The sequence below is a fragment of the Chrysochloris asiatica genome, unplaced genomic scaffold (genome assembly GCF_000296735.1).
Source record: "Chrysochloris asiatica unplaced genomic scaffold, ChrAsi1.0 scaffold00046, whole genome shotgun sequence".
In the NCBI taxonomy this organism is placed as follows: Eukaryota; Metazoa; Chordata; class Mammalia; order Afrosoricida; family Chrysochloridae; genus Chrysochloris; species Chrysochloris asiatica.
In genome coordinates this window covers 20,211,657-20,226,998 of record NW_006408564.1, presented here as the reverse complement: position 1 = coordinate 20,226,998, position 15,342 = coordinate 20,211,657, and the positions used below count along the sequence as shown (strand labels likewise).

The window sequence follows — 15,342 nt, the reverse complement described above, 5'->3', positions numbered from 1 at the left end:
AATGGTAGTGGCATAGCTTCTAGCATTACAGCAACACAGAAGCTATCACAGTACAACAAACTTACAAACAGTTGTTGTTATGTGCCATCGAGTCGGTTGCGACCCTGTATAGGGTTTCCGAGGGTGTAAATCTTTACGGGAGTAGAAAGCCTCATCTTTCTCCCACGGAGCAGCTGGTAGTTTCGAACCGCTGACCTTAAGGTTCGCAGCCCGATTCGTAACCACTACGCTACCAGAGCACAGTTGGAGGTCTGCAATACTAGGTCAGCCCTCCTTACTATGGGATAAAACTATATATCTGGAGGCATCACATGAACCCCTTGTATATCTACATACATTTGTTCCCTCAATGAGTTGCAGGCTTCCAAGACTCTGTTGTTAGTTCCCAAACCTTTTGATATTAGTTACATTATTACTACACTCATGAAATTTAACAAAATATTATTAAATTGGGTCAGTGAAATGACTTCTTGCTTTGTTGAATTTTTTTGGATTAATTATATATGTAACTGATCCCAAATGTGTTTGGGAAGAGGGTTTTGAATGTATGAGATGTTCTACAGGATGTTTCTTACTTATTAATTATTATAAAAGAAAATGTTACCACATTCTGTGCTTTCAAGACCTATATAAAATCAAGGTATCATACTTTTTTCTTTTATTTTTCCAATGGCATATATCATCAATTCTAAGATGTATAATTTTTCTACATTTTAACATTTCAGAAATGGAAATGCAGTCAGCATTCAGTGACATGTTCTAATTCAATTTGCAGTAGTTTTTCTGGCTTTATTGCTTCATAAATTATAATTACTGCTTTAGGTTTGGTGAAATATGATACATCTTAGCATTTTATTTTTATAGAAAATGTAAAATATGTGAATTGGAGGTTTGTTAAGAATCGTGGTGGGTATGTATACCTACCCAAGTTTTGGTTTTGTTCACTGCATACTGTATATATAAATTTATGAAGAATGTTTTAAGACAAGAGTGGCTTGATTTAAAAAGTGAGAAATGTGGATTTGATTTTAAGTGGGAGTAGCAAATATCACACCTGTGTGTAAAATGAAAGAGAGAGAAGAACCTAGGTTATATCTAAAGTCCCTTCCAGTTAAAACACCATAGGATTCTGGGCCTTAATTCTAAAACTCATGGGGAGTCTATGATGTCTTTTATCATAGGATGAAAGCTATCAGCCTCCTCTCCCAAATAGTGCCTATGAGGGCTTATTCTCAAAGTGTGATTTTAGGGAATGAGGGGCATTCCACAGCTGGTTCTTGAACACCTTAGGGTTCTTTCACCTCTGGTTACAAAGCACTTTGCTGAATTTTGCAATTTTGCTTCTAAAGTTTGGATATGTTTGTGTGTGTGTGTGATATTTATCTATTGTTTTGCTTTTAATAGACCTTATTTTTTAAATGCAAATTTACCAGTAACATACCACTTGTCATCAAGTTGATTTTGACTTGTGGCGACCGCATGTGTGTCAAAGGAGAACTTGGCTTCGTAGGGTTTTCAGTGCCTGAGTTTTGGGAAGTACATCACCAGGTCTTTCTTCTGAGTTACCTCTAAGGGGACTGATACCGTCAACATTTTTGTTAGTGACCAAATGCATTCACTATTTATACCACCCATGGCATATAGATTAAGTGTATAGGAAAATAAGACAGAAAATACAGATTTTTCCTATCTCCCTTCGTCACTGTGCATATAAGTTCTCCTATTGGTTCACATTTTGCGTTTTTGTTGTTATGTGCTATTGAGTCAGTTCTGACTCACAGCAATCCTCCATAGGGTTTTCAAGGAGCAGCTGGTGTGTTTGAACTGCCGCCTTGTGGTTAGCAGTCAGCAGCTTACCCTAGAGAGTCCTACCATGGTTCCTTGCATTGTTGTTGTTGTTGTTGTTGTTGTTAAGTGCCGTTGAGTCGATTCTGACCCTAGCGACCCTGTATAGATTTTCCAAGGAGCAGCTGGTGAACTTGAACCAACCAGCCTTGCAGTTCAAACGACTTAAAATTGAGCCAATATTGATTCATTTTTATGAGCTAATGTTAGGGTCCACTCTTTTTTAATACAGTCCTTTGGGTTTTGACTAATGGCTTTATGTCCTAAGAGATGGTTTTTTCTTTGTACAAATATGTGGATTTGTAGAACTTATAAATTCCTCTGAGTTTAGGGATTGCCCCTGAAGCCTTAAACCTTTTCTAGTATCACCCCATCTTTGTCCTGAGAGAGTTCTTAAATTTGACTCAGTCATAGGTATGCTGGAATATCCATAAATATTCTAACTGGATGCCATGGTACTAAACATAAGGGTCCAGCTCATCCCAACACAGCCTATTGCCCAACCCAGACTACTGCTGTCAAATAGAATCTTCATGCAGCATGCTCAAACTAGCTAATTTAGCAGTTCACACCTGCACTGATTACCAAGCAACTTTCGTCCCTGTCTTTCCTAGTATTTGGAGATTTTACCACATGATTCTCTTTGACTTGAACGGACACCAAAGCAGGAATTATTCCTACCTGGACGAACTCCCTCATCACTGTGACTTTTTCGAGATGGGTGTCACATGGTGGCTTTTCTGATTCTTCACAGCGCCTTTTCTTTGATTATGTCTGTCTTTATGTAACTGGTAAAGATGGAGGCTAGAAAGCAGTTCACATTTTCTCTAACACTGTAAATTAATTGCAGGTGGTTGGCTCCTTGTGCATCTCAAACTACCTTTAGAACCCCAAACTGCTTTTAAAGTGTGTTCTAGTAGTTGTAATATGTATTTATTAAAGAGGAGGATAAGATCCTGTTGTCGTCACATCAATTATAACTGATAGCTGCCCTATAGGACAGTAGAACTGCCCCACAGGGTTTCCAGGCTCCGATCTTTACAGAAGCAGTCTGCCACATCTTTTTCCTGAACTTCCAACCTTTTAGTTAGTGCTTAACCAGTGTTCCACCAAGACTCCTCAGATTAAGTGACGAGAATACATTTTTCTTGTATCTTCATTGATGTTGTTGTTAAGTGCCATTGAGTTGGTTCCAACCCATAGCATCTCTGTATAGAGTTTCTAAGGAATGACGGGTGAGCTTGAACCACTGACTTTGTGTTTCATACTGACATTGCAGTCCAGTGCCTTAATCCACAGCACCACACCTGGATTCCACAGCACAACACCTGGGTTCCGCATCACCACAGTGGACCCTTTTGATTTAAAAGTGACTGATTAGAGGCAAAGATATGTCACTTTCATGAGGTAATAGAAAACACTGATGTGTGCCAAAGAATTGCCTCCGTATTTGTCTTAAATGTTCTAATGTCACAGTGGGACAACACTAATTGTACAATGTACATTGTACATTGAGTTTGATATTTTGTTTAAAACAACAACAACAAAATAAGCTTTGAAGTCATACTTGTTTAAAATATTGACTCATCATCCTTGAGCCATGTAAACGGCTTCCCCCACCCCCGTTCTTTCTTTCCCTCTAACTTTTGTGATAGACTAATTTCACTGAACTGAATGCCCTCTGGGTTCATCTGCTAGTTAGTTTGTTTGTTCCTGATAGTTTTCTACGGTGAGTCTATTTTGTTTGTGGGTTTTCTTTTTCTTTTCTTCATTGTTGTTGTTAAGTGTTGTGGAGTCAGTTCCTACACATAGCGACCCTGTATAGGGTTTCTAAACATGAGCTGGTGAGTTTGAACTGCTGACCTTGTGATTCAAACCAACCTTGCAGTCCATTGCTTATCCCACAGCACCACACGAGTACTTCTTCATTGCTGTTGCTTTAATGTTTACAAAATCTGTCTGATTTTCCTCTTATTTTGATGTGAAGGTATATTAATTTTCTTTGAGGTCATCCTGTAATTTATTTTTTCCCTAAATCTACTTGACTTCCTTGCCATTTGGAAGTTCTGTATCTACACTAGTCCCTCTTTTTGCTTTGTAGTAAACTTCATTATAAATCTCTGGTCCCCTATTTTCAGTGTTTTAGGTTTCTTTGTTTACATTAAATGCTTCCATATCTGGATTAAGTTCTGGGTGATGTTTTCATATATGTTAATATCAGGTCTTTGTCTGCTCTTGTTGGGTCTCAGTCCAAAGAATACCCTTTAGTATTTTTTATAAAGTTGGTCTGGTTATTACAAATTCTCTTAATTTATGTGTATCTGGAAATGTCCTAATTTGACAGTTGTATTTGAGGAACAGCTTTGCTTGGTATATGCTTCTTGGTTATTAATTTTTGACTTTCAGAATTTGTATATGTCATCCCTTTTCCTTCTTACCTGCATGGTTTCTGCTGAGAAATCAGAGCTCTGTTTTAATGGTTTTCTTTTATAGGTAATTTAAATTTTTCCTGACCTGCTCTCAGGATTCTTTTCTTGTCTTTTGATTTGGAAAGTTTGATTATGATATGTCTTGGTTATTTTCTTTTAGGATCTAACCTGTTTGAGGTTTGTTCAGCTTCTTGTATGTTTATCTTCTCATCTTTCATGATATTAGGGAAGTTTCCTTCCAACACTTCTGGCTGATCATTCATCCGTCAGTCACCCTTTGTCACCATACTGTCTTAGTTTTTCTCCCAGCAAGCACTCAGTCCACTTCTCAAAACTTTTCTCTGAATTTCAGGGCTCCAGAGTTTTCATCTGTGTCTGTTTCATTTGGTGCCTGCTGCCTCCTGGTGTAGTGATGTAGCATCAGCACTGGACTGCGAACCACAGGGTCACCAGTTCAAACTTACCAGCTGCTCCTTGGAAACCCTACACAGGGTCGCTATGAATTGGGCCTGACTCAATGGTACTTAACAACAACAACTACATCTTTGTTGTAGAGGGTTCGTGTAGTGAGTCTGTCTAGTCTACCATCTTGCCTGAAGTTCCCTTGTAGTCCATTTCTTGAATTATTTAAAATAGATTCCTAGAAGAGGAAGACCCTCAAAGCCATGGATTGACAAAGTGGCTGCATAAATAGGCTGAAACCCAGGAAGGATAGCACAGGACCAGGCAATGTTTTGTTCTATTGTACATAAGGTCTCTGTGAATATACTGCGCCTAAGAACAAGAAAACCGACTGCTGGGGGAAATTTTCTGAAAATTCTGATTCAATAGGTCTTTAATGGATACCTACATCAGCATTCTTGAAAACAGGCACTCTAGCTCAAAATGGATATATAAGTAAGCCTGGGAAACACTGCTCTCCAAAGTCAACCCTTTGGAAAAGTTGGCTAAACTCATTTGGGTCTTGGAAGTAAATCACAGACTTTCTCAAACCAAAATTTGGGGAGGTGACTAAGAATGATGCAAGAAGAAAATGGTATTTACCAACAGTTTTGTATAAATATTGTGTGTTACTGGCCTCTCATATTTCTTCGTGGTACAACTGGCTGCATTTTAACATCAAGAAATATCCCATTTGTGACCAACTGTCATGCATTACAGAGGGGAGGCCTGCAAGGTGCCTGTCATCTGTAAAGAACAAAGATCATCAAATTGAAAAAGGAAACATTTATATTCAAATAGGGGTTCTTGGTTCCCTGATTGGCCATTGACAGCGCCTATGTCTAATCCTCAGGAAGACAATTTATATATATAGTAAAAGCATTTAGTATCGAGTGAATTGGACAACACAATGTACTTTAAATAGTACATATTTGGGGTGAGGACACCGCACCTCGACACAATTATAACCAAAGACCTGACATTTGTATACCTCACACATCCTTATTTCACCCCTGTTATGCCATGAATTCATAGGGAAGCGGTTCTAGCAGCTCAAGCCCCTTTCTATTGGTTCTCACAGTGTGCCTCTCTGGGGGAGCAGGCTGGCGCTTTAGTTGAACCCAGGTTCAACTTTTTAGCTTCCCCTTTTTCTCATCATTGTCTTTCACTCACTTCAGGAAGCTGTCTCTGCTCTTAGAAGTGCTTAGTATGCTCAGTGTGCACATTAATTCTCTTGGCAAGAACCTTGCCCTTGACTTGCTTGTTCACAACAATGCCGACAACATGCTGGGTCACATTGTAGACTCCAGTTTTGCCCTGGTAACATTTGTAGGGCATGCCTTTTTGAATTGTGCCCATTCCTCTGATGTCCACAATATCACCTTTCTTGTAGATTTGCATGTATGTGGTCAAAGGAACGACCCCATGTTTTCTGAAAGGGCTGGAGAACATAGAGCAGGTGCCCTGCCTCTTTCCCTCTGTGTTCATTATCTTGGTGAATTACTGCAAGATGGCAGCTCTGGCTGAAAGGCAAGACATTATATTTAACATGGAGAAAAAAAGATGAGAATTATCCCTTAAGGGTGAGAAAGTCTTTTTGTGTCCTGGACTTCCATCAATCTTCAGACTGGAGACTGTAATCCAGCCACACCTGGATTCGATGTTCTCTTATTGTTTTTAATTGACTCTTGGGTGGTAGGCAGTTTGGCCCCAGGTGTTCATCACTCTGCAGAGAGAAATTAATGGCGGATAAAGATATGGTTAGGGAATATCTCATGTTAATTATGGACTAATTTTTAGGATTGACATTACATATGGTAACTCTCTACCAAAGGAAATTTAATAAGAAGACGACGTTATTTTAGGACTAGGCAAGCCACTTCAATCTTCTTGTGTTATTGTGGATACACTTAGTGCTTGGCACAAAGTTCTTGGGAATACTATGGTGAAATGGTGAGACAAAACTGATGAGACAGACATTCATCTTTGTAGCTCATAAATACCTAATTGCCGATTGAGGTATATGCAAGAAAGGAGAGGAATAAGGACTATGAAAAGCTTTCAGAGGGACATTATCTACTGCCGTGTTGCTGTATTGAGTTGATTCTGACTCGTAGTGATTCTGTGTTACAGAGCAGAACTGCCCCGTAGGATTTTCTTGGCTGTGATCATTACAGAATCAAGTTTGTAGTTCTTTCACCCATGAAGCTGCTGGATGAGTTCAAACCACCAGTCTTTCTGAAAGAGCTGAGCACTTAGCTACTGCCCCACCAGGGTTCCTCTCCCTAAATGTACCAACTTAAAAAACAAACAGCATAGTGACTTCACACAGATTTTGAGGGTCAGGAATCTTGGAGCAAGGTAGCTAGTGGTTCTGGCTCAGGTTTTGCAGTAAGATATATAGTTGCATTGTTGTTCTGGACTGCTGTCATCTGGTAGTTTAACTAGGGTTGAAGATCTAAATCCAAGCTGACTTCCATGGCTCACTCTAGGTGCCTCTGTCTGGGATTGCTGTCAACATAGCAGTTAGTTTTCCCAGAGCAAATGATTCAAGAAGGAGACAGATTATGTGCATGACTAACATGCAAAGTGGCAGTGTCTTTTATAATCTAATCATGGAGGTAATATTTCATCCCTTCTGCTGTATTCTGTTGGTCACACAGACCAACCCCGATAAGAACTATACAATAATGTGCAATACCTAGAAATTTGGAGGAGGGCAGCGGTAATCAGTAAAGACCTTCTTGGAGTATATCACCATACTTCTATCAGTATGACATATTGTTGAAGAACTTTTCTGAGAAAGCACTGTTCCAGCAGAGATGTGAAGAATGAATAAATACAGTGAGAGGTGATGTTGGTAGGGATTGTTTCTTGGATGAGCAGAACATGTTTTTGTGGTTTTTTTTTTTTTTTTTTTAAAGAACTTAAATGTATTGTCTCATAATTCTGGAAACTAGAGTTTTGAATGCAGGGCATTAGCAGGATTATTCCTCATCTCTTCCGGCATCCAGTAGTCCTGGACATTTTTAATTTACTTATTATTTTTTTTAAGTTTTTATTGTGAATTGAGTGATAGTTTATGGGAAAACATCAGTTTTACACTCACCCTATTGTATTTTGTTTAATTGATTATAATCCCCTCTGTTCATTATCCTTCAACATTATTTGCTTATGTTCCCTCTGTTTTGAAGCTAGAATGGAATTCAGTGTGGGTTGAGCAGAAAGAACCTGGAATCATCAACTGAGAGATGACACTGATGATGTTGGCTGTAGCTGTACCAAACATATCACTGTAGGACAAATTAAGGATTTTGTTTGTTGGTGACTTAAACTGGGGGAATGTCATAATCAGATTTACTTTTCTTTCTTTTTTTAAAGATCACTTTGTCATACATTCTGTATGACAAGTAGGGAAGCCAACTTGAATGTTGTTGCAGTTCTCCAGACAAAAGATGATGTTGGACAAAGACATTGGCAGTGGGGAGACTAGTGGATGGATTTAAAATATATCTAGGGAGAAACTTTGTCAGAATTAAAATAATTTGTCATTCTAAGCTTCTGGCTTCTAGAATAGGGTGGGTGGAGAGTATTTTCTTTGCTATAAAGAACCCTGGAAGAGAGCAGATTTATGGAATTTCTTACATCACTGACCCTTAAATTAGAAGTATGCAGTAAATAAATAGATCTGATAGTTCAGATATTGGGAGAAGCCCCTCCTCTCACCTATGAAATGTCTACTTTGTAGGCATTTGACTAGTTTAAATTTAGGAAAGATGTGTGCCAGGGTTGTGTTGTTTTACCATACTTACTCAGTCTGTATACTGAGCAAATAATCCGAGCCACTGGATTATGTGAAGGAAAATGTAGCATCTCATTAAGGAGAAGGAAGACTCATTAACAACCTGTGATATGCAGATGATAAGACCTTGCTTGCTGAAAATGAAGAGGACTTAAAATACTTACTGTTGAAGATCAAAGACCACAGCCTTCAATATGGGTTGTACCTCAATGTAAAGAAAATAAAAATCCTCACCACTGGACCAATAAGTAACGTGATGATAAATGGAGAAAAGATTGAAGTTGTTAAAGACTGCATGTTGCTTGGATCAACGATCAACACTCAACTGTACAAGCAGCAGAAGGACGTATTGCATTAGGCAAAGCTGCACAAATCCTCTTTAAAGTGTTCAAGAGCAAAGATACCACGTAGGACTAAGGTGCACATGAGCATGATTTCAGTAGCCTCAGATGCATGTGACAGTTGGACAGTGAAAAAGGAAGACAGAAGAAGAATTATTGCATGTGAGTTACTGTGTTGGAGAATAATATTAAAAGTACCATGGACTTTAGGAAGAAGTACAGCAGGAATACTCCTTAGACGTCAGGATGGCTATACTTGCTCTCATACTTCGACAGATTATCAGGAGGTACCAGTCCCTGGAGAAGGATATCATGTTTGGTAAAGTGAAGAGTCGGAAAAAACGAGGAAGACCCCCCAAAGTGATGGATTGGCATTTGGACTGAGACTTAGCAACAATTGTGAGGATGATGCCAGCCCGGGCAGTGTTTCATTCCTTGGTGCATGGGGTTGCTATGTGTTGATACCAACACATCCTCCCAAGGAAATGGCTGAGAACAAGACCCTTGCCCTGCTGAGACCAAGATCCTTGCACTGCCCATGAGCAATTAATTACCCCCTGCTGTGGGATCATAATGAAGGCAAATGAATGCATTGTGGCCAAATTTTGACACAGTATAAAGAAAAAAGAGTAGATTTCGTGAAGAAGACTGACAAGCTTAGACTATAAGGATGCCCACAACATTAGAGATCTTTGTCTTCTTTTCTTGGCTGTGGATCCCTATTCCTCTTGATAGACCTAGCTTGGAGTACACCTGCAGGACACATTTGTTGGAGGAAGTGAGTAAGCCTTAAATTATAAAACCAAGGGTTTTGTTTTCCTATCTCAAAATAATTTTAAAAGTCAAGAAATTGCAAAAATACAATGGAGAGTTCCTCACTTTGCTCTACTGATACCCCTAACGTTGTTGTTGATGGTTATGTGCCATGGAGTTGGTTACGACTCATAGCGCCCCTGTACAGGGTTTCTGAGGCTGTAAATCTTTACGGGAGCAGAAAGCCTCATCTTTCTCCCACGGAACAGCTGGTAGTTTTGAACTGCTGACCTTGCGGTTCACAGTCCAATTCATAACCACTACGCTCCCAGAGCTCCTTTGGATGCCATCAAGTCCATTCCAACTCTTAGTGACCCTTATGACAGAGTAGAAACACCTTATAGGGTTTTCTGTTGTTTGTTGTTTAGTGTTGTCAAGCCACATCTGACTCATAGCGACCCTGTGTAGGGTTTCTAAAGATCGACTGGTGGGTTTGAACCACCAACCTTGTGGTTAGCACCAGAACTTATCCTACAGCACCACACCAGGACTTGATAGGATTTTCTAGGCTATAAGATTTCCATGAATAGATCAACAGTTCTTTTCTCCAGCAGAGCTGCTAGGTGGATTTGAACCACAGGCCTTTCTTTTAGCAGCCAAATGCTTGACCCTTTGTACCACAGGGTATCTTCCCCTAATGTCAACACTCTATGTAATCAGGTACATTGGTCAAAACCAGGAAAGTAACAATAATACAATGCTGCTGTTGTTATGTGCCGTCGAGTCGGTTCCGACTGATAGCAAGCCTGTATAGGGTTTCCAAGGAGCAGCTGGGGAGCTTGAACTGCCGGCCTTACAGTTCAAACCGACCTTGCAGTCCAGCGCATTAACCCACAGTGCCTCACCAAGACTCCAATAATACAGTTGTTGTTGTTGTTAAGTATCTTGGAGTCTATTCTGACTCATAGCGACCCTGTACAGGGTTTTCCGAGGCTGTAAATCTTTATGGGAGCAGAAAGTCTCATCTTTCTCCCGCGGAGCGGCTGGTACTTTCGAACTGCCGACCTTGAGGTTCACAGCCCAATACGTAACCACTATGCTACCAGAGTTCCTTGATAATACAATACTAAGCTATTTATTTTTAGTTGAATTTTACTACTATTTCCACTAGTGTCCTTTTTGAGAATCTAATTCAGGATTGTTGTTGTTGTTGTTGTTGTGAAGTGCCATCAAGTTGGTTCTGACCCAAAGCGACCCTGCATAGGTTTTCTGAGGAGCAGCTGTTGAGCTTGAACCAGCAACCTTGCAGTTCAAACAACTTTGCAGTCTGACGCATTAACCCACAGCGTCACATGTTGTAATTTGTTGTCATGTCTCCTCCAGTCTGTTGCAGTTCTTCAGTCTTTCCTTGTCTTTCATGACCATAGCGGTTTTGAAGAGCTCTCATCAGTTGTTTTTGTAAAGTGTCCCTCAGTCTGGGTTTGTCTAATGACTGAGGATCCTTTGTGCTAGAAAGGCTATGTAAAAAGTGAGACAGGAGGAAGACATTTGATGGGTTTAATTGGTGGGAGGGGCAGTGAGATGTGGGCAGAGAGAGGGATAGAAAGTGGATTTTTCAAGCAAGAACTGCACCCCAAAGTATCTGTTCCAGAACAGATGGTGTTGTCCCTGGTTTGTTTTGTCTTTGCATGTACAAGTGATGAGTAGCCCTGGATGAAAATGATGAACTGTCACTACCCTTGCCTAGCTGCCTTGCTCCTTTGGAGTTTGCCTTTTTTTCATCATCTGGAAGATCTTGCAGTGGGCTCAACCGCAGTCTCCATATGCTCCCTGTTGTTTTACTCCTGGATGTCAGAACTGATTTTTACCGTATTTCCTCCTGCTCTTTTCCAGTCTTCGCACATCAGAGTCTTATATGATACTTATTACTACTATGAAGCTTGTTGGTATTTATCTACAAACTACCGAAGCAGACATGGAGTAAATATATGATTTAAAATTTCATTGGCAGGGGAGGGGGGTATCAATTAGAAAACATATATATATATATATATATATATATATATAAAAGGACTTATTGAATAGGGTTAGAAAATGTAGGAAAGTTTGAGAAACAGTGTTCTAGGTCAAATAGTTTGCCTATATTATCTAATTTCCAATAGTACCTTGACAGAAATATTTTGATTATCCCTATTTAAAAAACACAAAATGCCAAAAAAAAAAAAAAAAAGCGAGAATTGGTGAAATTGAATAATTTGCCTAAGTTCATGAAGTAAGTGAAGGCCACACAAGTCAGTCAGATTCTAAAGTCCAAGGTGTAAACATTGTTCATCCTTGATAATCCTCTTCTTGTTGTTGGGTGCCGTCAAGTCAGTTTTTACTTTTTGTGACCCTGTGTGACATAGAACTGCCCCATCTGGTATCCTAGGCTATGATCTTTACCGAAGGAGACCACGGTTCTTTCTCCCATGGAATGATTGGTGGGCTTGAATTGCCAACCTTTAGTTAGCAGGTGAGCACTTAACTTCATCAGGGTTCCTGAGAATTCCTTATAACCTTGTTGTTGTTGTTGTTAAGTGCCGTGTAGTCAGTTTTGACTCTTAGTGACCCTGTATAGGGTTTCCAAGGCTGTACATCTGTGAGGGAGCTAAAAGCTTCATCTTTCTCTCCACGGAGCGCTTGGTGGGGTCAGACAGCCAACGTTGTGGTTCACAGCCCAGTGCTTACCATATGGAGCCCCCGTACTCTCCTTATAACCTTTGTTGTTGTTAAGGTTTGTTGAGTTGGGTCTAACTCATAGTGACACCCTATATAGAGTTTCCAAGGAGGGCTGATGGATTTGAACTGCCAACCTTGCTATTAGCACTCTAGTGCTTATCCTACAGCACCACACGAGAACAAATCAATTAGAAAGTACATTTTTTTCAATGGGCACCATATCTAGAAACCAAAGAAAAACTGTGGGCATAGTCATTCATTTGTATTTTATGTTATACTACCTTACTATTAACTAGGGCCTATAGGATATTGTGCTAAACTGTCTGGGTTAATATCCCAGATCTGTCTTCCTCTGGCTGAGTGACATTGTGTATGTTTAATCTCCCCATTTCTCAGTTTCCACATCTGTAGCTTGGCAGGAGGCATTGATGTTGCGGTGGTAGAATTCTCACACTCCCTTGAAGAGATCCGAGTTTGATTTCTGTCCAGCCTGTACACCTCATGAGCATCCATCACATGTCTGTTAGTGGAGGCTTGTGTGTTGGTATGATACAGAGTAAGTTTCAGTAAAACTTGTAGACTAAGATGGGCTAGAAAAAAAGATCTGACAATCTACTTCTGAAAATCAGCCCATGAAAACCCTGTGGACCACACGGTATGATCTGCAACCAACATGGGGATGGTACAGGATGAATCTGTGTTTTCTTCCCTTGTGGATGAATCACCATGAGACCATCTCAGTGAGAGCAAACAACCACAATGCCATCGAGTTGTTGTTAAGTTATGTGCTGTTGAGTCGGTTCCTATCCATAGTGACCCTGTATAGGGTTTCCAAGGAGCAGCTGGTGAGCTTGAACCGCCGACCTTAGAGTTCAAACGGCTTTGCATTCTGGCACATTAACCCACCAGGACTCCATGCCATTGAGTTAGTACGGACTAAAATATGAGTCAGAACTGACTTCATGGCACATAACCAACCAACGAACCAATAGTAAACCTATGCACAACAGAATGAAACACTGCCCAATCCTGCACCAACCTCCCAGTTGTTGCTATACCTGATCCCATTGCTGCTTCCACTGTATCATTCCATCTAGTTGGGGTCTTCCTCTTTTTCTCTGACTCTCCATTCTACCAAACATGATATCCTTCTTCAGGGAGTGGTTCCTTCTGATAATATGTCAGAAGTACAGAGATGAAGTTTGATCCATCCTGGTTTCCAAGGAGCACTCTGTCTGTACTTCTTCCAACACTGATCTGTTTGTTCTTCATGGCAGTCCACGGTAATTTCAATATTCTCCAGCAACATTAGGGTTAATAATTGTGCCAACTCTGTGTATGCTATGATATTGATTTTAGAATTTGAGTTAGGCTGAAGCATATAATTACCATGAAACAGTCATTTGTCCCTTGTTGCACCCTAAGCACATAGAACAGTACAACACATAGGAAGCACTAGAAAAATAGTGTTGGGTGAACAAATGGGAAAGTATGTTATAATTTAAGGAAAAATCATTCCAAGTCAAACTGAAGTCTTCTGCTTGATGTTAGGGCCCAGCATGTTCACACTTAAAAAGTGAAAATAAACACCAATCATCAAAATGTAGGACAAGACTCATACCTACCACAGAGAAACTAAGTTCTGGGTGGCCAGTTGAGTTTGATGTAGAAACTGCCTCTAGCTACTCAAATTCTAAACATATGACTTAATATTATTATAGCATGTGTAGCTGATAGAGAGATTAGGCTGGACTTAATTTTTGCATTCATCTTTAGGGGTTCAAGTAAAAACCCAGTGCTGTTGGTTGAAATGCAGTAGATAATGCAATTCAGTGAAACACATTGAAGAGAAGGTATCTTTTTTTTTTTTTGCCCCTTTTCATTTTCTTTCTTTCTTTTTTTTAATTGATCATCAAGAAGTACTGACTTAGCCTACCTTAGATGAGCAAGTATGTGGCAAAACCTCAGAATTACAAAATTTAGTTCCCTCTCCTGAAGAAATTTTAGATTTACCATTTGTGTACAGGAGACACAAATTGGCCAATATACTGCATGAACCTAAGACTTCATCTCATATTCCTTACTATAGTATATATAACACAGACATCTGGTCAAGAGGTATGTCAGATCTGGTCATATGTATCAAGAATCCGAACAGCTACAGAATTATGGTAGATTTACCAAGGACCTCCTGTAGGCAGATGTAAATTTCAGTTTCCACAGGCTGTTACTAACATAAGTAATTTAGAGACTCAGGACTCAGGAATAGTTAGACTTGCTCAAAAGAAGCCTGTTTTTATGTATTGTTGTTGCCTTTGAGTTGGTTCTGACTCATAGCAACCCTGTGTATAGGGTTTCCAAGGAGCCACTGGAGGTTCAAACTGACCTTGAAGTCTAGTGAATTAACCCACAGTACCACACCAGAACTCTGTTTTAATGTATAGGAGTGGAGATAGACAAAGGAGTGTGATGTCATCACCAAGTCCTCATTTTTGGGTTTTTGTTTTTGTTTTTTAACTCTCTGGGGTACTTACCCACAACATTGAGAGGGATTTTAGTAAAATCCACTGCATGTACAAATGAACAAATCGTGTAGCTCATACTCTGAGAGTGGTTTCGAAGTTTACTGTTTGCTTCAACAGATAAGCCCCTCTCCCTCCCAAATGGAAACACACAAGCTTCTTTTGGATGTGGGTTCAAATATCTTTCTTTAAATCCTGTTTATTAGAGTTCTTTTAAGTGGTTTTGATTCTTTCCCTTTGCTTTTAATTCTCCTTTTCTGACCCCTTAAATCATAACACAATATAATAGTTGGCAATAGTCTGCCACTAAGAAGTTAAATGGTACTATTAAGAAATAGAGATAGAGAACATGCCTCACTCCTTACTGTAGCTCTCTCTGAATCCTAGAGTCCTATTACCCGGGTGCCTGCACTCCACTCCCCCACCCCCCACCCCCCCTGAATCCTAGAGTCCTATTACCCGGGTGCCTGCACTCCACTCCCCCACCCCCC

At 39.9% G+C, this 15,342-nt stretch overlaps 1 protein-coding gene and 1 pseudogene across 6 annotated transcripts in view; one reads left to right on the top strand and one right to left on the bottom strand.

The window, feature by feature from the left end:
• Window positions 1–15,342, top strand: part of MAGI1 (membrane associated guanylate kinase, WW and PDZ domain containing 1) — a 900,270-nt gene that overhangs the window by 638,245 nt on the left and 246,683 nt on the right. The gene's annotated exons all lie outside the window — the stretch shown is intronic.
• LOC102815942 overlaps window positions 5,732–15,342 on the bottom strand; it is a 13,007-nt pseudogene continuing 3,396 nt past the window's right edge.